This window comes from Bombina bombina, chromosome 5 (genome assembly GCF_027579735.1).
Source record: "Bombina bombina isolate aBomBom1 chromosome 5, aBomBom1.pri, whole genome shotgun sequence".
Lineage (NCBI taxonomy): Eukaryota > Metazoa > Chordata > Amphibia > Anura > Bombinatoridae > Bombina > Bombina bombina.
In genome coordinates this window covers 67957428-67982007 of record NC_069503.1, presented here as the reverse complement: position 1 = coordinate 67982007, position 24580 = coordinate 67957428, and positions in this window count along the sequence as shown.

Genomic DNA, 24580 nt, shown 5'->3' with positions numbered 1-24580 from the left:
ATATAATATAACTGGTAAACTGTCTGCAGCAGTGTATAGAGGTTGCAGACTCACATACACAGTATTTGATCATGCCTCACTGAGCTGTTAATACAGATAGATCATGTCACTTTCGCAGGGAAAATATGGAACCTAAGGGCATTTTTCAACACTTAATTCATTTTTTCTGCTGTGTTTTTTTACAATTGTTCCCCTGACTTAAAATTGAATCCCTGCATTTCTTGTTCTGTTTTTCTTGTAAAACCCAAATGATGAGCACATGGCTGGTGTTTCATCGTTTTTTTTTCTTGTAATACACCTGATATATATATATATATATATATATATATATATATATATATATCCCAGCACTAACCACTCTCCTACAAAGCAGGGTGACACCTATGCTGCCGCATATTTAAATATATTAACAGGACAATGACAAAAGGCAAATGAAAAATAGCCTCTAGTGGCTACAGACAACACTATCCAGCACATGGGTCATATCCAAGTTAAATATGTAAAGTCTCTTAATAGAGAGGCAATCCCATCCTATTATATCAAGCAATGACATTACCTCCAATTCCTGTGTACATCTCACTTCTATCTCTGACTCTGAGACCTAACAGGAGCTATCTGTGAACTTCCAGCAGCTTCTCTGCTCTCCTCTGCACCTCGTCTCTGAACGGAAGCCCACGATGCTCCTTCTACCACACACACACAGCTCTTAGTGTGCGAGTGTCACGTGACAGCTGGCTCTCGCACACTAAGAGCTGTGCGGTTAGGAAGGCTATGGGCTGGCCTGTAGGTGGCGCTGCAGTTAATGCAGGCTGAAAGTGGAAAGTGCTTTTGCCTATACTTCTATCTATTGCACTGCACAACATGTGCGATAGATAGAAGTATTAGGCAAAAGCCCATTCCACTTCAGCCTAAAAAACTGTAATTTTAATGATTTTTTAGTCAAAACTGCAGTGGAGCCTGGAGGATTTTTTTTATTAAGTTAGCAAATAAAGTTTAAAAATGTAATTAGTTTTTTTTTATCTCACTCTTTTTTTTTTTTTTTTTTTTGTTCATTAGGGGTCAGGGGGGTTTGTGGGGTCAGGGGGTTCACGTGCTGAAGTGTTCCTATAGCGGAGCCTCCACTGGGGTAGCTTATAGGTTTGCTCTCCAAATTTCTTTATCTGTTTGCTGATCCAGGAGATGTGTGTATTTTTAGCAACAGTCAGGTGTGAGGTTATGCATGTTTTCTTTTTTCCAGTTTTCTGACTGTATGTATTTCTCTGTTTAATTGAGCAAACTGTATGTCTTGTAACTTTACCCTCAATAAAAACATAAATTAAAAAAAAAAAGCCAAAGCTGACAGTGAAAGTTTAACGCTGGTAATTTAGATAGAGCAGCAATTTTACCCAACTTTCCATTTTACTTCTATTATCTAATTTGCTTTGTTCTTTTGGTAATCTTTGTTATAGATTTAACCTAGGAAGCTGATATTATATGAGCTTAGGGGCATGCATGTGTATTTAGCACTCTGTGCAGCAGTGTTTGTAACTATGTAAAACAATGCTATAAATGTTCTTACAAACTCTGCTATCTGAAGACACATGCACGCTCCTGAGTTCACCTAGGATTATTATTTCTTTCATGTAATTGGCAAGAGTCCATGAGCTAGTGACATATGGGATATACAATCCTACCAGGAGGGGCAAAGTTTCCCAAACCTCAAAATGCCTATAAAAACACCCCACACCACACCCACAATTCAGTTTTACAAACTTTGCCTCCTATGGAGGTGGTGAAGTAAGTTTGTGCTAAGATTTCTACGTTGATATGTGCTTCTCAGCATTGTTGAAGCCTGATTCCTCTCAGAGTACAGCAAATGTAATGGGGGTCTATTTCATAGGTTCTCTGTTATCGGTCGTAGAGATTCATCTCCTAAGTCCCTTTTCAGATCGATGATATACTCTCAATTTACCATTACCTCTACTAATAACTGTTTTAGTACTGGTTTGGCTATCTGCTATATGTGGATGGGTGTTTTTGGGTAAGTATGTTTTTATTACTTAAGACACTCTCAGCTATGGTTTGGCACTTTATGCAATTATATAAAGTTCTAAATATATGTATTGTACTTATATTTGCCATGAGTCAGGTTCATGTATTTCCTTCTGCAGAATGTCAGTTTCATATTTGGGAATATAAACACTTTAAGAAATTTATTTCTTACCTGGGGTTTAGTCTTTTTTCAATTTGACTACTTTTTGCAATTGCGGGTGTTAGGCACGCGGGTGCGTCAAATTCTAGACTTTATTGCGTCATTTTTGGCGCAAACTTTTTTGGCGTGAAAAAATACGTTTATGACGCAACTTCGTCATTTCCGGCGTCATACATGATGCCGAGACCTTTCACATGGCGGCATCATTAGTGACGCAAGTGTGTCATTTCCGGTCATTTTTGGCGCCAAAAAAGTTTACGTTATGTTGTGCGTCATACTTGCCGCCAAATTTTTTCCATTATTTCAATACCCCATTGATGTTTGCCTCCTGCTTTCTTCTCTATCAAGAGGCCTATGCTTTTGCATTTTTTCCCATTCCTGAAACTGTCATTTAAGGAAATAGATAATTGTGCTTTATATGTTGTTTTTTCTCTTACATTGAGCAAGATGTCCCAATCTGATCCTGTCTCTGAAGTTTCTGCTGGAACATTGCTGCCTGACATCGGTTCTACCAAAGCTAAGTGCATTTGTTGTAAAATTGTAGAAATTATTCCACCGAAATGTCATTTGTAATAGTTGTCATGATAAACTTTTACATGCAGATAATGTTTCTATCAGTAATAGTACATTGCCAGTTGCAGTTCCTTCAACTTCTAATGTGCATGATATACCTATAAATTTTTAATTGAAAAGATTTTTATTGTATTTTTCTTCTTAATTACATAACAAAGTAAATGCAAATGTTTGCTACCCGTGGGCAGTCCCACCACATGTGTGAATAAGTACCTAACTCATCATACCCTCTTAGACATTTTCTATTACCTATCTCCAATTTATGTAATCTCGAGGGGTGAAAATACCAACGAAAAGCAGTCTTCATGTAATTTTCTTTTAAATGAGCGCATATGGAAAAGGAGGGTCCCCTAAACAAAACATCATTCCATTTTTCTAAAGACCAAGTAAATTGAAATTCTTCTTCCCACTTTTGCATAAAAGGAAGCTTATGAGTCTTTGGTGGAGAGTTAAAAATGGCATACAGTCCAGTAATGGTCCCTCTCATTCTCTGTCCAGCTAAGCAAATTTGTTCTAAGTATGTGGTGCTCCCTTTGTATGAGTTACCTATCACCTCGCAAACTCTTGCCTTCAACTGAAGATATTGATACCAACTGGGTTTATCCTGTTCATTAAGGCTAGCATATGTGTTAAAGTCCATAAAGTTCTGTCCCCTTAAAGTGTCAGCAATTCTGTACAGCCCCCTATTGGCCCACTTATTCTGAAGCCCCACGTCAAGTGTAGTAGATAGCGTTTATTAATGGCATTGCCTTAGAAGTATCTGAGATTAGCTTAAATTTAGTAGACAAAGAGTCCCATAGCGAGACAGAGTGTGCTACTGCTGCAAAAGTTTTCCATATATTAGGCCTATGGGTTCTATTAGTCCATAAAAGTTTATAAATTGGCTCCACCCCAACCATATCTGACTCCAGTTGTACCCACTGAATATTATCAATCTTGTTATGCCATAACGCAGTCTGAGCCACACGAGCCGCATGGTAATATGCTAGAAAATCTGGCAATCCCATCCCTCCCCCTCTTCTACTTCTGCAGAGAGTTTGTCTATTAGTTCTTGCTCTTTTACCTTGCCAAATAAACAAAATTACATACTTCTGGAGTTGTGTGAGTGTTTTGGATGGCACAGAGACTGGTAAGCATCTAAATCGGTATAATATTTTTGGGAGAATTGTCATTTTAATTCCAATTATTCTGCCATATAGCGAAATTTTCAACTTTTCCCATTTCTGTAGCAGGTTTTTAATCTGTGATATCAAAGGCGTGTAGTTTAATTGATACAGATCTTCAGTCCTATTTGTAAGTATCACTCCTAAATATCTCATTCCCTTCTCAGCCCATGAGAAAGAGAAATTAATCTCCATGAGTTTTTTAGTGTGTGCTGGTAGATTTACACTAATAGCCTCACACTTATCATTGTTGATTTTATAACCTGATATTGCTGCAAACTTATCTATAGTGGAATACAGTACTGGAAGGGAAATAAGTGGCTTTGTAATCGAAAGAATAATGTCATCTGCAAAAAGACTGATTTTATATTCTTTTGCCTTTATATGTATGCCTGTAATATCTACATTTCGCCTGATGCTGGCTGCTAAAGGTTCGATACACAGGGCAAATAGAAGCGGGGAGAGAGGGCATCCCTGTCTAGTACCATTTGCAATTTCAATGGGTCCTGACTTATACCCCGCAATTTTAACAAATGCTGAAGGATGAGAGTATATTGTGGCGATCGCTTTTCTAAAGTTTCCCGTTATGCCAAATGCATCTAATACCTTATCGAGGTAGTCCCAGTAAATACGGTCGAATGCCTTCTCTGCGTCCAAGGAAAGGAACAGAGAAGGCATCCCTTTAACCGACGCAAGATTAATCAAATCAATCACCTTTCTCACATTACCTGGGGCCTCCCTGTTCGCTATGAACCCCACCTGATCCGGATGGACTAGTTTAGGCATTAGTTTGTTGAGTCTGGTGGCTAAAATTTTAGAGAAAATCTTTATGTCTTGGTTAATTAAAGATATAGGCGGATAATTTTTGCAGTGTTGCTTGTTTTTGCCCGGCTTCGGAATTACTGAAATTCGAGCTAGTAAGAATTATTTCGGGATATATCCCCCTTTTAACATATGGTTAAAGGTGTTCACTAATAAGGGGCCTAATTCATCAGGACCAGGTGCTTTATTGATGTATCCATCCGGACCAGATGCTTTATTGATTTTTAGGTGTTTGATTGTTTGTCTAATTTCAGCTAATGTGATAGGTGCATTTAGCCCATCTACATCATCTGCGTCAAGCTTAGGCATATCGTCATGGCCCAAAAATTCCTGGTAGTTTTCAAATTGTCGGGGATTCCTGTCTCCCCGAGGGAGTGCATATAATGATTGGTAATATGATGCAAAGGTATCTGCTATAATTTGAGGATGGTTAGTGGTAGAACCATCTGGCTTCTGCAACTGAGGGACCGTTGTGAGCCTTGTCATATCTTTCAGCCTACAAGCTAACATTCTGTCAGGCTTGTTAGCGTGGATGAAATATTGTGTATCAATAAGTTTTAAGGATCTAGATGCTTCCTGAGATAACAATTTATCCAGTTCCTCCCTTTTACTATTTAGCCTTTTAAGTGTATTTGCGCTCTGAGTGGTGCAGTGAAGATTGTGTAATTGCTTAATTTCTTCCTTTAGCCTCTCACCATAAGCATGTGCTGCTTTTAATTTGGAGCTAGATTCTCTAATTAATATGCCTCTTGTAAAGGCCTTAAGCTCCCTCCACACATATGAAGGATTTTCTACTGACTGTTGATTAGAGCCAATAAAAACTCCGATTTCCCTTCTCAAAAACTCTAAGAACAATTTATCTTTGAATAGGGTAGGGTTCAAATGCCAACTCTTGTTTCTAAGCGGGTCTATTAAGCCTGAAAGTGTCGTCAAAACCACATTATGGTCTGACCAGGTGCTAACTATTGTCTGATTTCATAATTAATGGTGCCAATATTTGGCTCACAAGAATATGGTCAATTCGTGAATAAACCTTATGGGCTGAGGAATAAAAGGTATAATCCCTATTATTTCCATTTTGAACTCTCCAGCTATCTAATAGGTTGTGATCTAACAAAAAATCATATAGTACTTTTCTAAATTTCTGTGTTTGAGAAGCTGACCTCGTCCCTGATCTGTCCATTTCGGGGTCTACCACCGTGTTAAAATCTCCCCCAATGATTAGCCTGTACTGTTTCCAGTACGTTAGTAACTTACTGAGTTTAGCCAAGAAAGGGGCCTGAGATTCATTAGGGGCATAGATATTACCTATTACCACTGGGGTGTCATGAATTTTACCTCTGAGAATTATGTATCTACCCTGTGTATCTATAAAAGACTCTTCTTCCTGGAAATTGATACTATTGTGCATAAGAATAGAGACACCACACTTTTTCTTACCACAAGTGGCGTGATACTGTAATGAATATGCTCTGTCCCAATATTTAGGGGTTGCTGTCATGGTGAAATGTGTCTCCTGCATGAAAATAATGTGTGCCCCAAGGGATCTATACATGCTAATGGCTTTGCGTCTTTTTACATTGGAATGAAGACCTTTAACATTATGCGTAAGCACCTTAAGTGACATATGTGTAACGATTAATATCTGCTTTCAACATGTGTACATTGCTATACATTTCTTTTAATAATCATAGTGCACCTCTCCCTAACAAGAGACGTGAACCTGCATACAATAAACAAGATAAGGATTGGACCCTAAACACATTCTGATACATTCGGTACCTGAAAACCAACAACTTAGAAGACCTTGACCTGCCGAGGAAAAGACAATAAACATTGCCAACAGTAACATAAAGCTGTAGAACTGAATATACAAACAACATTATTTGTACCCCGACATCCGGGTTTGAGAACATAACAAAATGATAACAAAAAACAACCAGGAAAAAACCTGTAAGAAAACTGTTAGCGGACTCAGTGGGAAGGGAAAGGGGAAAGGAAAGACAAGGGGAAAGGTCCAGCAAGAGGGTTATCATGAAAAGAAGTCCGCCAGGAACTCCAAGCTGAACCAGTGAACTGAATGAAGAATAATGACATTAGCCACTCTTTATTGGTTTCTCCACTCATGTTGAATTAGAGTTGAAGTATCAAAAATGGATATCAAAAGTGTCCCCAACTGCTCTCCTCAAGTAGGACTCTCCTGATTTCTACTAGGCCGAGCATTTTTGCTGTTCTTGCCCACAGAAGTCCATTCTTTCGTAATCGCTTTACGTTGAGGCTTTGGGGAAGAGGACTCTGCTTCGTTTATTTTCTCTAGCTTTAGTTTCTCCAAAATACTTTGTCCCTCTGAAAGAGATGAACAAGAGTATGATGACTTCTCATACATGAAAATAAGCTTGAATGGGAAACCCCAACGATATTTGATCTGTGCCTTGATTAACACTGAAACCACTGGTTTGAGCTCTCTTCTCCTCCTGAGGGTAGTTGGCGAAAGATCTGTGAAAAGCTGCAAGGCATGACCTTCAAAAGTTATTCTAGGAACATTGCGTACTGCTTGCATGATTTGGTCCTTGATATGATAATAATGTAACTTGGTGATCACATCTCTTGCTGTCGCTGTTGTGGGTGGTCTGGCCAGTGCTCTGTGTGCTCTGTCCATCAGAAACAATGAAGGATCTGTATCCGGTACTAATTGTTGAAATATTTTTAGCAATGTATCCGGTAAGTTGTTGTATGATTCTGGCAGGTTTCGAATTCTAATATTGGATCTTCTGGATCTGTTCTCCAGATCCTCTAATGCATCCTCCAACTTCTGTATTTGCTCCTGCTGTGTTTGTATAGTGTTTTGCAAAATAGGTATTTCTTCTGCAATATCGTCCATTTTATCCTCCAAAGTTGCCGTCCTATCTCCAATTTCTGATATATCTCTTTTTAATTCTGAGAGAGCTGCCCTCATCTCTTCCTTAAACATTTGCTTAATCTGTAATAGGAGATCACTACTCTGTGAACCCCCCTCTGCAGCTGTATGGGGGCTTTTTGGGGAGGATGGTTGGGAATCTGCGTCTACAGATAGTTCCCCAGCACTTTGTTTTTTTTTTAGCTGAGATCTAGAGAGACAGTCTTTGACTGACTGATTTCTTCCTTTCATCATGGCAAACTAGATAGATTACAGTTGAGAACAAAAACTGGAAATCAATAATTATTAACAAAGCACTGGCAGACCACAATATTTAGGGCAGTTATAATAAATGCATAGGAAAGGGTTCCCACTCAGTCCGCTTGTAGAATATGCTTTTAATTCAGCTTCATGTCAATATGTTGAACAGGTTGCAGCTTATACCTAGAGGGTGCCAGTTTTTGAGGCTTATTGAATGCTGCTCCCTTGGTATCCCAGGCCCAACTAACTCCTGTGGGGCTAGGGAAGGGGCAACCAGTGTCTGTAAAGTCCTTTAACTGTAGTAAACACTCCTCTCAGGTATTGCAAGTTACTTAAGCTTGTCCTGCCATATAATCTCTCTCCCCAGGAGCTTTGTCCTCACAGGACGATCACGGAAGAAGGAATTGGGGATATGACCCACCACCACAGAGGATGGCAGGAAAGGGGGGGGGGAGATAAAAATCTAGTTGTTTTCAAAGTTCCAAGAACTCAAAGCTGTTGTACTGTGTTACGCTGTAATGTTGCACAAGCAATCAGATTAGCAGTCTTTTTTAGTGAGAATATAAAAAGTTCTATTAGATTAGCACTCCAGACACTATAAATACTCTTGCAAATTATTTGGGCTTTGATGATGAAGTGATGTGTACAGGACAGATAGAAAATGGCGACTTTCCCGCCACAAGCCCCTCTCCTGTATCCTCTTGCCACTCAGTCTAAGTAGTAATTATGATTTGCAAGTCCCCAGAACAAGCCAGCAGTCTCCCCAAGTGTATCCTAACTGTATTTTACCTCCAGTTGCTGTTAGAGAACCGCAGCTTAACTCTGTGATCTCTGAGCTGTTATGTCTTTTTCAATCAAAAATTGGGAATAAAAATAGTGGGTTCTTACCCCAATCCTCTGGTGTATGTCCGGTGAAGCCCTTAGATCTGAGACAATCCAATTTTCTTCTTTTTTTTGCCGGTGACGAACTGTGATCTGGGGTTCCGGTGTAGGCCGCAGCCCCGGCCTTTCCTACTTTTTCTCTGGTTCTGTGAACCGGCCCGCTACGATCTTCCTCAAACTTTGCAAATTTTTGTGAAAATTGATCCTCCTCAATACACAGGTGCCCAAAGGTTGGGATTTGGACAGATTCTACTGAAAATATCACCTTTGTAGATAATTCTTAGTATTATTTGAGCAGAGCTGCTGCAAACTGCTTCTGCTCCTGTTGCTGGCTAGCTCCGCCTCCCTATACCTATAAATTTTAAAGAATTTGTTTCTGATTCTATTATGAAGGCTTTGTCTGCATTTCCACCTTCTAATAAACGTAAAAGGTCTTTTAAAACTTCTCATTTAGCTGATGAAATTTCAAATGACCAACAACATAATAATTCATCCTCTTCTGATGAGGATCTATCTGAAACAGAAGATCCTTCCTCAGATATTGACACTGACAAATTTACTTATTTATTTAAAATAGAGTATATTTGTTCTTTATTAAAAGAAGTGTTAATTACTTTGGATATTGAGGTAACCAGTCCTATTGACGTTCAGTCTAAATGCTGTTTTTAAACCTCCTGTGGTTTCCCCAGGTGTTTTTCCCATTCCTGAGGCTATTTCTGATATGATTTCTAGGGAATGGAATAAGCCAGGTACTTCCTTTACCAGCAAAATCTATAGAGTTTTGGGAAAAGATCCCCAAAGTTGATGGGGCTATTTCTACTCTTGCTAAACGTACCACTATTCCTATGGAAGATAGCACTTGCTTTAAGGATCCTTTAGATAGGAAGCTTGAATCTTATCTAAGGAAGGCCTATTTATATTCAGGTCATCTTCTCAGACCTGCTATTTCTTTGGGAAACGCGTAGTGTATTAGGTTTTAATAAACTTATATGTTATATTTTAACCTATCTGTCATCACGCTTGTTTTTACTATTGCTTTTAATAGCCGTTTTGACTTCAAACCAGCTTTTAGCTCTATATGAGCTGTATTTTTGCCCCGAGTGGGAATCCATATCAATACTTGGCTCATCTCCGACCCCAGTACATGTGGGGAAATCTGAATTTTACCCTTTGGTTATTGGATCGTGAGGATAAGCTCGCTGGACAGCTTTTAATAGTTCAGCCTGCACCTGTGGCACTTCTCAAGTGCTTATAATCTAGTAAGTGATCTTGTATCGTTTTGATATTATCAAAACTGATGTTAGATCCATGTCTTTAGCTGTATTAGCTAGAAGAGCTTTGTGGCTTAAATCTTGGAATGCTGATATGACATCTAAATCTAGATTACTATCTCTTTCTTTCCAAGGTAATAATTTATTTGGTTCTCAGTTGGATTCTATTATTTCAACTATCACTGGAGGAAAAGGAGTTTTTTTGCCTCAAGATAAAAAACCTAAGGGTAAATCTAAGGCTTCTAACCGTTTTCGTTCCTTCGTCAGAATAAGGAACAAAAACTCAATCCTCCTCCCAAGGAATCTGCTGCCATTTAGGAAACCAAAATCTGCCCCTAAGTCCGCATGAAGGTGCGGCCCTCATTCCAGCTCAGCTGGTAGGGGGCAGATTAAGGTTTTTCAAGGATTTTTGGATCAAATCTGTCCAAAATCATTGGTTTCAGAGCAGTGTCTCTCAAGGGTATCGAATAGGATTCAAAGTAAGACCTCCTGTGAGAAGATTTTTTCTCTCACACATCCCTGTAAAGTGTGTTTCAAACCTGGAGTCTTCAGGGGTAATAATGCCAGTTCCTCCTCAGGAACAAGGTTTGGGGTTTTATTCAAACCTATTCATTGTACCAAAGAAAGAAAATTTGTTCAGACCAGTTCTGGATCTGAAAATTTTGAATCGTTATGTAAGAGTACCAACATTCAAGATGGTGACTATAAGGACTATTCTGCCTTTTGTTCAGCAAGGACATTATATGTCCACAATAAACTTGCAGGATGCATACCTTCATATTCCGAATCATCCAGTTTCTGAGATTCAACTTTCTAGACAAGCATTACCAATTTGTTGCTCTTCCATTTGGCCTAGCAACAGCTCCAAGAATCTTTTCAAAGGTTCTGGGTGCCCTACTATCTGTAATCAGAGAACAGGGTATTGCAGTGTTTCCTTATTTGGACAATATCTTGGTACTAGCTCAGTCTTTACATACTGCAGAATCTCACACGAATCAACTAGTGTTGTTTCTTTGGAAACATGGTTGGAGGATCAATTTACCAAAAAGTTTCTTGATTCCTCAGACAAGGGTCACCTTTTTAGGTTTCCAGATAGATTCAGTGTCCATGACTCTGTCTCTAACAGACAAGAGACATTTAAAATTGGTCGCAGCATGCTGGCACCTTCAGTCTCAGTCATTCCCTTTAGTGGCTATATGCATGGAAGTTTTAGGTCTCATGACTGCAGCATCGGATGCGATCCCCTTTGCTCGTTTTCACATGAGACCTCTACAGCTTTGCATGCTGAATCAATGGTGCAGGGATTATACAAAGATATCACAATTAATATCCTTGAATCCCAATGTACGACACTCTCTGACATGGTGGATAGATCATCATCGTTTGGTTCAAGGGGCCTCTTTTGTTCGGCCAACCTGGACTGTGATCTCAACAGATGCGAGTCTTTCAGGTTGGGGAGCTGTTTGGGGAGCTCTAACAGCACAAGGGGTTTGGAAATCTCAAGAGGCGAGATTACCAATAAATATTTTAGAACTCCGTGCAATTCTCAGGGTTCTTCAGTCTTGGCCTCTGCTAAAGAGAGAACCGTTCATTTGTTTTCAGACAGACAATATCACAACCGTGGCTTATGTCAATCATCAGGGTGGGACTCGCAGTCCCCAAGCTATGAAAGAAGTATCTCGGATACTTGCTTGGGCGGAATCCAGCTCCTGTCTAATCTCTGCAGTGCATATCCCAGGTGTAGACAATTGGGAGGCGGATTATCTCAGCCGCCAGACTTTACATCCAGGGGAGTGGTCTCTCCATCCAGATGTGTTTTCTCAGATTGTTCAGATGTGGGGTCTTCCAGAGATAGATCTCATGGCCTCTCATCTAAACAGAAACTTCCCAGATACCTGTCCAGGTCCAGGGATGTTCAGGCGGAAGCAGTGGATGCACTGACACTTCCTTGGTGTTATCATCCTGCTTACATCTTCCCGCCACAAGTTCTCCTTCCAAGAGTGATCTCCAAAATCATCATGGAACAGTCTTTTGTGTTGCTGGTGGCTCCAGCATGGCAACACAGGTTTTGGTATGCGGATCTGGTGCGAATGTCCAGTTGCCCGCCTTGGCCACTTCCATTACGGCCGGACCTACTATCTCAAGGTCCGTTTTTCCATCAGGATCTCAAATCATTAAATTTGAAGGTATGGAAATTGAACGTTTAGTTCTAAGTCATAGAGGTTTCTCTGACTCAGTGATTAATACTATGTTACAAGCTCGTAAATCTGTCTCTAGAAAGATTTATTATAGAGTTTGGAAGACTTACATTTCATGGTGTTCTTCTCATAAATTCTCCTGGCATTCTTTTAGAATTCCTAGAATTTTACAGTTCCATCAGGATGGTTTGGATAAGGGTTTGTCTGCAAGTTCCTTGAAAGGACAACTCTCCGCTCTTTCTGTCTTATTTCACAAAAAGATTGCTATACTTCCTGATATTCACTGTTTTGTACAGGCTTTAGTTTGTATTAAGCCTATCATTAAATCAATTTCTCCTCCTTGCAGTCTTAATTTGGTTCTGAAGGTGTTACAGGCTCCTCCCTTTGAGCCTATGCATTCTTTGGACATTAAACTACTTTCCTGGAAAGTGTTGTTCCTTTTGGCTATCTCTTCTGCTAGAAGAGTTTCTGAACTATCTGCTCTTTCTTGTGAGTCTCCTTTTCTGATTTTTCATCAGGATAAGGCAGTTTTGCGGACTTCTTTTCAATTTTTACCTAAGGTTGTGAATTCTAACAACATTAGTAGAGAAATTGTTGTCCCTTCTTTATGTCCTAATCCTAAGAATTCTTTGGAGAGATCCTTACATTCTTTGGATGTGGTAAGAGCTTTGAAATATTATGTGGAAGCTACTAAATATTTCAGGAAGACTTCCAGTCTATTTGTTTTATTTTCTGGTCCAAGGAAAGGTCAGAAAGCTTCTGCTATTTCCTTGACTTCTTGGTTGAAACTTTTGATTCATCAAGCTTATTTGGAGTCGGGTCAAACCCCGCCTCAGAGAATTACAGCTCATTCTACTAGATCAGTCTCCACTTTGTGGGCTTTTAAGAATGAAGCTTCAGTTGATCAGATTTGCAAAGCAGCAACTTGGTCCTCTTTGCATACATTTACTAAATTCTACCATTTTGATGTATTTGCTTCTTCGGAAGCAGTTTTTGGTAGAAAAGTTCTTCAGGCAGCTGTTTCAGTTTGATTCTCTTTTTGGGTTGTGGATTATTTTTTCAGCGGAATATGGCTGTTTTTATTTTATTCCCTCCCTCTCTAGTGACTCCACACCTTGGGTATTGATATCCCATATGTCACTAGCTCATGGACTCTTGCCAATTACATGATAGAAAACATAATTTATGTAAGAACTTACCTGATAAATTCATTTCTTTCATATTGGCAAGAGTCCATGAGGCCCACCCTTTTTATGGTGGTTATGATTTTTTGTATAAAGCACAATTATTTCCAAATTTCCTTTGTTGATGCTTTCTACTCCTTTCTTTATCACCCCACTGCTTGGCTATTCGTTAAACTGAATTGTGGGTGTGGTGAGGGGTGTATTTATAGGCATTTTGAGGTTTGGGAAACTTTGCCCCTCCTGGTAGGATTGTATATCCCATACGTCACTAGCTCATGGACTCTTGCCAATATGAAAGAAATTAATTTATCAGGTAAGTTCTTACATAAATTATGTTTTTTACCTCTGTAATTACCTTGCATCTAAGCCTCTGCAGACTGCCCCCTTACTTCAGTTCTTTTGACAGACTTGCATCTTAGCCAATCAGTGCTCACTCCTCAGTAATTTCATGAGCTCAATATTATCTATATGAAACACATGCACTAACACACTCTAGTGGTGAAAAAACTGTCAACTGCAGAGGTGGCCTTCAAGGTCTAAGAGCTAAGAATACCAAGAGAACAAAGCAAAACTGGCGATAAAAGTAAATTGGAAAGTTGTTTAAAATTACATTCTTTATTTGAATCATGAAAGTTTTTTTTGGACTTGAATGTCCCTTCAAGTCTGAAATTTGTGTATTGTTTTTTGTCCTGAAAACTAAAAGTGTACATAGCAGTATCAGTGTCACATATATTTAGCATCACATATCTGTCCAGCAGTGGCTTCTTTTTGATCCAGGAGTTATATCTTACTATAAGGTATATAATGTCAAATTGCTATGAATACTTTCCTTTCCTTATGTACTTCACCTTTTCAGTCCATAGAAAAAGAGGTTTGGTATTGCAATCACTATGTATACTATATCTGCAAGTGTTTGCTTAGATATAAATATTCTGTCTTATTTATAAATAATATTATTGATTGAAGGATAAATACAAAGCATTTTTGTATAAAAATATAGTGAAAAGGGGCGGAGCTAACCGCCAAACTAGCTAGAGGCACAGTGATGGAGCTCTGTAAAAAATTGCAGCCTTTTTAGTTAAAAATTATAGTTTCTGGCAAATTCTGCTAAATACTTTCATGTAGTGCCTGACTTCTGAAGAATTATACCCCAGATCCGGACTTTCAACCCTGTGGCATCGACTATTAGTACTATAGCCAGCTCACACACAGTCCTAGCCGCAGGTCATACAGCCGCAGCGGAGAAGTGATACGGGTCTCCGGAGGGTCGGGGCTCCGCTCCGGAGCTGTCATCACCACTCCTGTACTCACCGGACTGAACAAGCCGGCCCGGAACGTCCCGATCACCCTGCGGCCCCTCGAGGGCCGCAACCATCAATTCCTCTGTGGTGCCCAGACAACATCAAGGATTCATCACCCAGGTGCCGTCATTAACTACCCGCCACGAGCGTCTCACTCCCCTACCTGGGGCCATACTTAAACCAGTCACAGGCACCCTTAGCTCACACAGAATAGCCTTGCTCGAGCCTTGCTGAAGGGAATCCGGAGGCGTGAACGGCCGCCATCTTGGCTGCGGCCTATCAAAAGGGACAGAGCTTGAACGGACCGGCAATCCAGAATGCTTGACAATTTGACAATGGGGACCTTTGGATTGACCGCATCACAGCCACAGACAGACTCCAGTGGAAAAAGTATAAGGACTGGGGGTTTGGAGATCCATGCTCCTACTGTACCCACATGGAGCGGCCGCCTCAGGTAACATCCCTGAAACAGGGAGGGGGAACACAAACCTTTAGTCTTGGGTTCTGGGCATGTCACTAACTCCACAATAAGAGAATTATTTGGGCCCTTTCACCACTGCTCTGCATTATATTCATAGCTCCCCCCTGAGTCAGGAGTTCTGTGACAGGACTGGACCTCAGGTACACAGGGAATAAGCAGGAAGGACACTTAACTAGATAATAATCTCTGAAATGAAGAGTATACAACCCTATAATACTCCAGGCCTGGCACAGTCATTTCTAGATTGTACATACCCCCTATCTCACATTGGACACCTGAGGGCTGTTCTCTTTTAAGAGCCCTTTAACCCCGATCTCCACCAAGAGCTGCTGTACTGCTGCACTATTGTTTGGGGTCAGAGACTCAACAGACAGCTTCTCGCACTGAAACCTTTGTCCTTATAACCCCTTTGCCCCTGTTGGTGTTCTTTTCTACTTGGACAATAGTACACGAATACACACTCTCCCCCCCCTTTCCCGCTGCCCCAAAGGACAGCGGGTCATATCCCACTTCCCCTCTCTGTGACCGCTCTGTGAGGGCAGCTTCCCTGGGGAGAGTGTGCAGGGAGGGATCTTTCTCTCATTTTCTCTCTCTACCTCAGGACACTACAGCTCAGATTACAGCAACCCAAGTCTCAAGAGAGTAATAACCTACCCCACGCGGGGTATGCCTGTTTGGCATAACATAATGGTGGGCTAAGTACTAGAAAGCACTAGGACAGGGGCCCAGGGGTGAATTGCAGTTATTTTACAGCAACTTGAGGAAATCTTTTTACACATCTCACCTCCCAAGGCCCACACCGTAGGTTTCCACTTTCTTATACATTGCCTTTTACAGTCGCCTTCTGGGTTGGGATATGGCTCAGGCCCAGAGGACAAAATCAAAAGGTCTCACAGGCTTGAAAAGAACAATGAAAGAACATTTTCAGCAGTCCCGAAGAGAGCATGCACACTGCTCAGAGGATGATCTATCAGATTCTACCTGTCACTCAGAACCAGGCTCTGGGACAGACCCTAGTGTTGCCTCCCAACCAGCAAGCCTAGCAGATATCGCCTGTGCTAACAACGATATGATGGTCCAGATAAAAACCATGCTGGCGTCACATCATGACTCCATCTGCAAAAGATTTGATAAATCATGTTCAGAACTCAAGAGGGATATAGCTGCAATTGGAGAGCGCACTGACACTCTGGAGCGGAAACAGGAAGATCTCTCAGTTGATCATGCTAATCTGGTCTCATACTCAGAATGTCTTGCTGGACAAATTTCAGTTAAATTAAAGCTTAAAGAGGGTGTAAAGATAGATATTCTGTAAGAGTTATATATATTTTTCTTATATAATGATATTCATATAAACCTTGTGTTTCATATAAAAAGTTTTAATAAAAATTAAAATTAAAAATACAAATAAAGATGGATGCCGGCATCAATTCTATATGGAAAATTAGATACAATGTATACAAATGTAGCGTTATATTATAAAACAATGACAATATAACAAAATAATTAAAAGCAATTTGAACAGGTTTTATATATTAAACTTTAAAGAAAAAATAGCGATTATCACCGTGCATATAGGTGTTAGATATTTGTATTGATATTACCTTATATGCAGAGATTTGTGTATATTCGCTATTTCAATGGACCGGGACTCTCAGTGTTTAGTCCTGTATTGATTATGTTTTTTGAAACAGTTTCTATTTGTCGGCAGTTCTCTCAAGGAAAAAGGTCAAAGTTCCAACTTTAATTTTCCCTGCCGTATGATGTCCGTGTCCTGATATTTTTCTTTATATCAACTCTGTGGTTTGTGATGGCTTTGTATGCGTATCATATACGCCGTATCGAATGTCAGCGTGACAGTGAAATCTCTGTGTTGTTGTGGGGAGATTTCTCCTTGTGGTTAATTGCCTCCAAGTGGTTCCGGAGCAAAGTTGAAGAGAAGTAGATTGTTTGTTGAGTCACCGCTGTCTTATTTCACAGCGGTTAAATTATAAGAAGGATAGTGATCAGATCATGGGTTAGGAATTATACTTATAGAACTGCACATGCTTATGTTTAGTTCAAAGTACCCAGCCTACTGCACTATATCCGACTTAAATAAAAGTATCCAAAAGTAGCAATCTTTCCAGTGAGCAAAGTTCTACGCGTTTCAGCCGCTTGGGCCTTTATCAAGATGCTCACCTGGGGGATTCACCTGGTTTAAAAATGTTCAGCTTTGTTCTGATTGGTGGTTATTTGATTGGTGCATATTGAATTGTTACATCGTATGAACTTTTAAAGTTTTTTCAGGGTACATTTCGAATAGCTTATTAAGTTTCAAAAAATCATAATAATTAGTCCCATGTAAAAGAAACACATATGATTCACATTATGATATTTATTTACAGCTTTATCCCTATATCAGTTATCCCTATATTAATTAGCGCTATTGTGGATATTTAACCCTTAATCTCTGTAGTCGACCTGTGGTATTGTCTCTGAGATTCTACCAATATTGTTAGAAATCTAAATATATGTGTATATATGGTGAGCCTAAAGAGATATATATATATAGAGGGTAATGTAAAATATGTGTATATTACAATATAAAAATAAAAATAAATATAAATAAATAAAAATTGCAAGACATATGAGACAAGTCAATAAATTATGCATACATACATCTGATTGTAATGACGTATGCATATAGTAATCCATTTAATTATATTAGCGATCAGGAGAATATTAAATAATGTGTCAGGATGCTAATATAGCCATCCTTTTTTTAAAAAACTATGTTGTTCTGAATATATAAATTTTACAAGTATATAAAATTTTTATATAAATGAGAAATTCAAGTACATAAAAAATTTTTTTTAAAGTGCATAGAAAATTATTTGCAAAATATATAAAAACATATAAAAATAAATAAAAATATATACTCCTCAATTTATATATGTATTATATTTGCCCATGTATAATCTCTAGGTTTAGTATAGTGACATATCGCAGAGGGATTATTATATGATGGTGAGGTTTGGACTTTACTGTCTATTAAAAAAGGCCATTCAGATCCAGCTCTGAGTTTAATCCAGAGGGGTAGAGTGTTTTAAAATTAAAGATGTATTCAGCTTCTTTTTTACATAGTAATGTCGTGATGTTGCCTCCTCTAATTCCTAGATTAAGTTTTTTGACCCCCCAATATTTAAAATCTTTAAGATTCCCTGAATGAATTTGTTTAAAGTGAGAATAGAGTTTAGTTTCTTCTGATCCGTGTTCAATTTTTAGGATATGTTCCCTTATTCGATCACGTAATGTTCTACTGGTCTGTCCAAAATATAATAAATTACAAGAACATTTTATGCAATACACTATATTGTTATCTGCACATCTTAGAGTTTGTGTAATTTTAACACTGTATTTGTTATATGAAGAATTAATTTCTTTAATTTTTGTACTATATGTACATGCTTTGCATGTGTTGCACGGGAAATAGCCTCTTAATGCATTACCTTTAAGATCTCTATCTTTTATTATTTTTCTTTCCTTGAATTCACTAGGTGACAATAAACTTTTAAGATTTTTTGCTTTTTTAAAAATTATATCTGGCTGGCCTTTCACTTTTTCACCCAATATTCTATCTTCTTTTATTAAGTGCCAGTGTTTTTGGAGGATTCTTTTAATTTCCATATGTTGGGTACTATACTCTGTTATGAATGGAATGAATAAGTTGTCTGTATTAAAGTCCTGGTTTTTCTTTTTCTTTTTTGATTTTAGTAATGTATTTCTATCTAATTGTTTTACTTTTAGTTTAGTTTTCTCTATTGTTTTTGCATTGTATCCTTTTTCTATGAACTTTTTAGTTAATATTTGTGATTGGGTTTCGTAATTATCTATATCTGAGCAATTTTTTTTGATTCTCATGAACTGACCTTTAGGGATATTTGATTTCCATGAATTTAGATGACAACTTTCATGATGTATATAATTGTTGGCATCTGTGCTTTTAAAATATGTTTGAGTGTGAATTTTATTAGATATAATGTTCAGTTCAATATCTAAGAAATTTATTTTTTGATTACTATATTCATGAGAAAATTTAATACCCATATCATTTGAATTGATATCCTCTATAAATGATTCTAAAAGTTCTGTGTCTCCTCGCCATATGATAAATATGTCATCTATATACCTGCAATAGTGCACAAGGTTCGCCCCCCATGGGCTATTGTATATATTTAATTCTTCAAATAGTCCCATAAATAGATTGGCGTAACTGGGGGCGAACCTTGTGCCCATTGCAGTTCCTTTTATTTGTAGGAAGATATCATTTTTGAAAAGAAAACTGTTATTATGAAGGATGAAATTAATACAATCAAGGATAAATTTATTTTGTAGAATGGGGAGTTCTTTGTCTCTGTCTAGGTATGTTTGTATAGCTTCTAACCCTATATCATGAGATATATTGGTGTAAAGCGAACTCACGTCGCATGTTACAAGGGTGAAATTTTCCTGCCATTCTATATTTTCAATTTGATTTAAGAACTGTGTGGAATCTCGTAAGTATGCTGGTAATTTGCTGACATATGTCTGTAAGAAAAAGTCTATGTATTGAGAAAGATTTGATGTGAGTGACTCTATTCCTGAGATGATGGGACGTCCTGGGGGTTTTTGTAAATGTTTGTGAATCTTTGGTAAAAAGTAAAATGTTGGTGTCTTTGGATGTGTGATGGTTATGAATTCTAATTCTGAATTATTTAGTATTCCTTTTTCGTTAGCCTCTTTTAATAGACTTTCTAGTTTTATTTTTTGGTGTTTAAGTGGATTCTGTTTAAGTTGTGTGTAGGTAGTGGTATCTTTTAACAATCTATATGATTCGCTGATGTAGTAGTCTGTATCCATTATGACAATACCGCCACCCTTGTCGGCGGGCTTTATTGTTATGTCTTTATTATTTTGTAATTCTTTGAGTGTATTTAATTCTTTGTTTGTTAAGTTTTTTTTAAAAGGACGAGTTTGATCTAAAAGATCTAAATCTTTTTTTATGTTTTCTTCAAATAATTTTATATGTTCGCTTTTCTCTTGAATTGGAAAAAAACGTGATTTAGCCTTCATATTTGTGTGGATATATTGACTATTGGTATATGTAGTTTTATCCTGTATAGGATTTTTTAGAAAATATCTTTTTAATGTTAGCTTGCGGATATATTGGTTAATGTTAATCAAAGTTTCGAATTTGTTAAGCTTGCACGAAGGTGCAAACGTTAACCCTTTATTGAGTACTTTAGCCTGTGTATCGTTAATATTGCATTTACTGAGATTAAATATTCCTGAAGGTTTGGTGTCTATTTTTACCTCCTTTGTGTTTTGTTGTCTGGTTCCTCTCCCTCTTCTGCCTCTAACCTTCTTTTTCCCCACTGATTTCTTTGGGGTTTTCCTATTTCCATAAAATCTCTGGATGTCCCTGCCTGAGCAGGGGACTGCTCTAAAAAATGTGGATTCTGGATGGAGTTCTCCTTGTTTGGAAAGGTGGGTGGTCTATTATCTGAAAAAGTCCTATTTCTATTTGAACGTGGTGTGTCTTGTAAAGGGTAAAATCTGTTCTGTAGTGGTACTCTCCAATTTTGATTTAGGTTATATGGTTCGTTATAATGTGGTTTGTTGTGTTCTTTATTTCGATTTGTGTTATATGTGTTCTGATGATAGTATGGTTGTTTTTCAAATGAAGTGTTGGTTCTATAGGTATTCTGGAAATTATCATTATAATGTGTTCCTCTATTTGTCCAATTTGATTCTCTTACTTCTTCTGGATGTCTGTTATGATCATAATTAGGTCTGTTATATTGCTCTCTATATCCCTCTTGTTGTCTATAATGATATTGGCTCGGTTTATTATAGAAATTCTTATATCCTGTTTGTTTGTACTCACTTTTGTTATAGTTATTATAGTTATAATGATTATATTGTTCTGTATTTTGATTCTCTCTTTTATGATTTTGTTTGGCTTTAAAGCTATAATTGTAATTGTCATTTCTATTATTAGAGTATTGTTGTTTTCTGTTTGATGTTTGATGATTAGAGGTAGTATGTCTATTTTCCATTACAGAAGTGTGTATGTTTTTTCCTTTACTAAAAATTTGTGCTAGTTCTTTTCTATTGTTATGTGTTAACGTATTATCATCCATTATTCCAGTATACAAAGCCATCACAAACCACAGAGTTGATATAAAGAAAAATATCAGGACACGGACATCATACGGCAGGGAAAATTAAAGTTGGAACTTTGACCTTTTTCCTTGAGAGAACTGCCGACAAATAGAAACTGTTTCAAAAAACATAATCAATACAGGACTAAACACTGAGAGTCCCGGTCCATTGAAATAGCGAATATACACAAATCTTTGCATATAAGGTAATATCAATACAAATATCTAACACCTATATGCACGGTGATAATCGCTATTTTTTCTTTAAAGTTTAATATATAAAACCTGTTCAAATTGCTTTTAATTATTTTGTTATATTGTCATTGTTTTATAATATAACGCTACATTTGTATACATTGTATCTAATTTTCCATATAGAATTGATGCCGGCATCCATCTTTATTTGTATTTTTAATTTTAATTTTAATTTTTATTAAAACTTTTTATATGAAACACAAGGTTTATATGAATATCATTATATAAGAAAAATATATATAACTCTTACAGAATATCTATCTTTACACCCTCTTTAAGCTTTAATTTAGCGCTAACCCTAAACACACTTTTTTTCATGAACTTTTTTGGTTAGTCAGGAGGTCTAATCACAAACACTGGGTTAAGTTTAAGGGTAGTCTGAGTGTAGTATCTTTAAATATAAACCCAAACTTCCATGGACAAATTTCAGCTATTGAATCCATGTTGGCTGACCTTGAAGACCGCTCCAGATGAAATAATGTCCGTCTGAGAGGCATCCCTGAAAGTGTCCTCCCAAAGGATCTGCAAACCTTCCTTCAGGAAGTATTCACAGCAGCATTGGGACCCTTAAAAGATCCTGAGTTGCTCATTGATAGGGCCCACAGGGCAACCAGACCTAGAGCTATATCTGATGACAAGCCGAGATATGTGATTGTGAGGCTACATTACTATACCTTCAGGGAGAAATTCCTGAGAGCAGTCAGCTCTGGGTCCCTTAAGGACACAAAATTTGACACCCTTCAAATCTTTCCGGACCTCTCTCCACACACTTTACAACAACGAAAGGCATACCAAGACTTTACAAGAATTCTCAGGAATAAGGACATTAAGTACAGATGGGGCTTTCCGGTCAGACTATTCGTGTCTAAAGATGACATTCAACACATTATCACTTCCCCAGAACAAGCCAGAAATCTCCTCTCCAAATGGGATCTCCTGCCGGATAGACCCCCCCACATCAACACCTAAATCCACAGCTGGGGAGCTGAGAGCGGAGGCCCCCCTTGGAAGCAACTGCCCCCTATTGATATTAATAAAAAACCCATGCGGGCTTCTTCATCTGAGAATCTACCCCGTGCTTGTGACCCGGTGTGAGGTCTTAGGACATCCTTCTCTGCTTCATTTTCTTTGATTCCCCACCGAGCTGGAGTGTTTTAGCTCAGAACCAGGGACGTTGAATTTCGACTCCTTAAATAAATATAGTGACTCTCTTCCATCTTCATAGGCACCCTCAGGGATTATTGACTGAATGGTCCTTGAACCATACTTTGTGGACATTTTAAACTCAGCCCACAGCAATGGATGCACGACAACTTATTATGTATGTGGCAAATGTTGCTGTTGCTTTTGATAACCCTTTTCTTTTTCAGGGAACCAGACACATAAATATGGAGGATCCTTAGAACTTGCAGGAGTTTGACATGGCCTGGACCCTGATTTCATAAGAGTAAGATGAGGGGGTTGCTGACTTCGGCACCCCTTCTGACCGCTTTAATAGACTTGTAAATGTGTTCTGGTTTAAACGTGTTATTTCAGTTACCTAGTTTAAAAGTCCAATATTATTAAGGGCCCACCACATGAGACCTTAGAGCCCCCTCCCTCTTTGGATACCAAGGTAGCACTAGAATTATTGAAGGCAATGGTTTAACTCCTCCCTACTTTCACTACATAAAACTCTTCTGGAGGCATTCTTTAGACCTAATGCCTTACATACAGCTCAGGGGTCATCCCCTCCCCAGAATATTCATAGTGAGGGACCAAGGAAGCAGGGTGAGGCTTCCTCTTAATCTACCCATGCGGGAGGGCTTTCTATTTCCCAAGTACTAGGGCCTATTGGGTTAAAATTTCAGCAGTTCCTCCACCCACCTTTCATAGTAGGGGTTGTGTGGGGGAGAGAAGGGTGAGGAGCCTCACTATTATCATTACTATTACATTACTTTATAGTTATACTACAGCAAGGTGAAGGTATATGTTCAAGTTTAACTAATTTTTGTTGTCCCAGGCTCGCCCTTACCCCTGCGCTCACTTAACCCCCTGTTGCTCTCATGTCATTATTTATACGTCATGTTCAAGTATTTACCCTTTGTTGTTCTCCTGTTACCACATACACCTGTTACTACACTCCAACTGAAAATTAATGTTGATGTATTGTTAGAAACTGTTTGCTGTAATAATTGCCCATTGTGAATGTCCATCCCAATCTTTCTGGGTCACCCCCTTGGGCCCACTTGGCCTTTTGCTGGTAGAAATCATTGCTTATTAGCTTGCTTCTAGTGCCGTCGGTACTCTCCCCCCCCACTTTTGAATCTGCTTTGGTCTTCGCTTTTAAGGGAAGCACAACGCAGATATTGGCTGTGTTTTTTATCACAGCCCTCAGTTTTTGATACGTTCCTGAAGCATCTCGCTTCGAGTTCGAGTCTAGGAAATTTGTACTTCTACTCACCTGTGTTGTCTTGGTTAGAGAACAAGTCTCACTGACCCTTACCTCCCATCCCCCTCTCTCCTCCTCTTCCCCCCCTTTTTTTTCCTTCCCCTAAGTATGGCTCTTAAATTTGCCACTTTGAATACCCAGGGACTAAATTCTCCCTCTAAGAGAAGCCTCCTCCTTCGTTACCTTATTAAAAACAATGTGGGGGTTGCTTTCCTCCAGGAAACCCATTGGCCCCAGGGCTCCCCTTTCCTTCAGAATTCTAAATTGTTTCTGATTTGTTTGTCGACCTCCCATTCTACAAAAAAAAGAGGTGTTGCCATTGTGGTTCACAAGTCAATTGCATTTGCGGTCCAGCATGTGGAGAAAGACCCGGAAGGCCGGTTTCTGATAGTGGTCTGTATCTTGGAAGGCATCCAATATACCCTTGTTTCACTGTACGCACCAAATGCTGGACAGCTGGCCTTCTTAAAAGCGGTTCTCCCTCTC